Genomic DNA, 2,500 nt, shown 5'->3' with positions numbered 1-2,500 from the left:
TATATTAGTAATCACTAAGAGGTAGATATTGTTGCTGACCCCTAAACTCCAGCGGCTAAGCTGTGGTATGAAACTGAACATCCTGTACTGATGATCTAAAATGATAGTCAGCATGTCTGCACACACATACACACACACACACACACACACACACAAACACACACACACACACACACACACACACACACAAACACACACACTCACACACACACATACACACACAAACGCACACACACACACAAACGCACACACACAGTCAGATCTGCAACTGGGCTGAGAGTTGACTGATAGAAAAGAAAAGTCAGCACGACCACTGTTAGCCACCACCACAGTCAAACATAGCACACACACACGCACACACACACACACACGCACACACACACACAGCCACAGACAAACAGAGCACACACGCACGCACACAAAACCACAGTCGAACAGAGCACACAGTTGTGCTGTTGTGTGTGTGGTCAGGTGAGTATAACCGTTTCATGAAACAGGACAGACAGGATATCACAGCAGACAGCAGCATCACACGTGCTGCTCACACATGGAACTTTGGTGCACAATTAAAGCAGGACAAAAGTCTTTTCACCCATACAGTATATATATATATATATATATATTAGGGATGCAACGGTTTTCAATAATTTATTGAACCGTTCGGTTTGGCCTGTTCGGTTCAATAGACTCACCTAAACCGCAATATTTCGGTATACGCGACATTAAACTTTTTATTTAATAAAAGGTTATTGCACGCGCGTAGCCTGGGAGCGATAGCAAGGAGTGCTTAGGACCCGGGGGATGAGTTTTCGCTGACTGTTCAGCTTGCCTCTCGTCAACCTTGCAACAACCAATCAGAATTTTACTGAATTTCCCAAGACCCAATAAGCACGTTGAAATGCAAATGAAGGAGTCATGTGAGAAGAAACAAACTTTACCGGCGGCTGCACGATCATGGCGACATTCGAAGTAGCCTACGAACAAGTCAAAAAGACCGTCAGTAAACAAAGCACAGTGTGCAAGCACTGCTTCACAACGATCACCTAATAAAGGTAACACATCCAACATGTCGGCCCATTTGCGCCATCATCACCCGGCTGTAACCTTTAGTGGAGCAGCACGGAGAGCTAGTTTGCCACCGAAAACCCAACCATCCATTGCTGCAGCCTTTCGGCAACAATATTCCTATAATTCCCAAAAACACAAAGACATAACGAATGCGATTGGCGTGTTCATAGGAAAAGACATGATGGCCTGCCTATACGGTGGTTTTGGGTATGGGATTTCGCTACATGATAAATGTTCTCGATCATCGCTTCAATATCCCTGTAGGAGCCATTCAGTACATCTATATTTTGTTGATTTGTTGACCCCTGCTGGCGAACCATGACCTTGTGAGCTTTGAAGGCCTTTGCACCTAAAGGGTTAATTTACTCACCTGTGCCAATTAGTGGCGCAAAAGGTAGACAAAGAGAGTGTGTTTGGAACAGTTGGAAATGGTCATTGGAATCCGGCACGCATTTCAGCAGTAAGATTCCTGAACTGTACGAAGTGTGTAAGAGAGAAGTTGAAAAAGTGACTTTTAAAGTTTACATTTTATGCAACCTACTTAATATTACAAAAGGGCTGTATGTTCTGTAAGACAACAGGTAAGGGATAATCAACGACGCGCCGTGCGTTTATAGGAAAATAATGCACGTTCGAAGTGGTAATAAGGACCCGACGCCGCAGGCGGACACTTCGATAAGTAGCCTTTCCTAGAAACGCACAGGGCGCGGAGTTGATTATCCCGCTTATACCACTGCTACTATCATTTTCATTTATATTGCCGCTGTCTTAGATGCAACATTGCTGTTTTTACCGTTACATTCACATTGGCGAATTAATATTCAAGTGTAATAAGCCCAAAAGAAGGGAAATACATCATAGCCGTGCGGTATGTAGAAAAATAATGCACATTTCAAATAGCGCACCACAATTGGAAATTTGACCAAGCAGTGGTATAATAAATAAATAATTACACATTACTTTATGCTGCACTTCACTATGGATAATATTGCCTGTTTATGACAGAAGGCAATGATGGTGTTCTTTTCTTATAATACATTTTTGTGATTCTGCTTCATCTGTGTCTGGCTATGCATTTAATATTTTCTCTGCAAGTGTAAGTAGAAGCACATTGTTGATTTGAAATAGAAAAGGCAAATATAACCTCCTGTATGCTAGAGCCAAGATAATATTGATATATTGAAACCGAACCGTTACCGTGGCCCAAAAACCGTGATACAAACCGAACCGTGGCAAAACTGTACCGTTGCATCCCTAATATATATACACACACACACACACACACTATAGTATACTGTACATATTCTGTAGGCTTCAGGTAAAAGACTCTATTGGTGATCTTACATACGACACATCATCTACTGTAGTACTACGCCCATAACACACATACTGTATGCACTGTAGCATATTGGTGCTACGCCCATAACACACA

General features: G+C 42.4%; 1 protein-coding gene across 1 annotated transcript in view; it reads right to left on the bottom strand.

The window, feature by feature from the left end:
* LOC134061799 (ATP-binding cassette sub-family D member 2) overlaps positions 1 to 2,500 on the bottom strand; it is a 26,921-nt gene that overhangs the window by 10,992 nt on the left and 13,429 nt on the right. The window lies entirely within an intron of this gene.

This window comes from Sardina pilchardus, chromosome 17 (assembly GCF_963854185.1).
Source record: "Sardina pilchardus chromosome 17, fSarPil1.1, whole genome shotgun sequence".
Lineage (NCBI taxonomy): Eukaryota > Metazoa > Chordata > Actinopteri > Clupeiformes > Clupeidae > Sardina > Sardina pilchardus.
The sequence above is the reverse complement of the archived record's forward strand: the minus strand, read 5'-3'. Positions and strand labels throughout refer to the sequence as shown.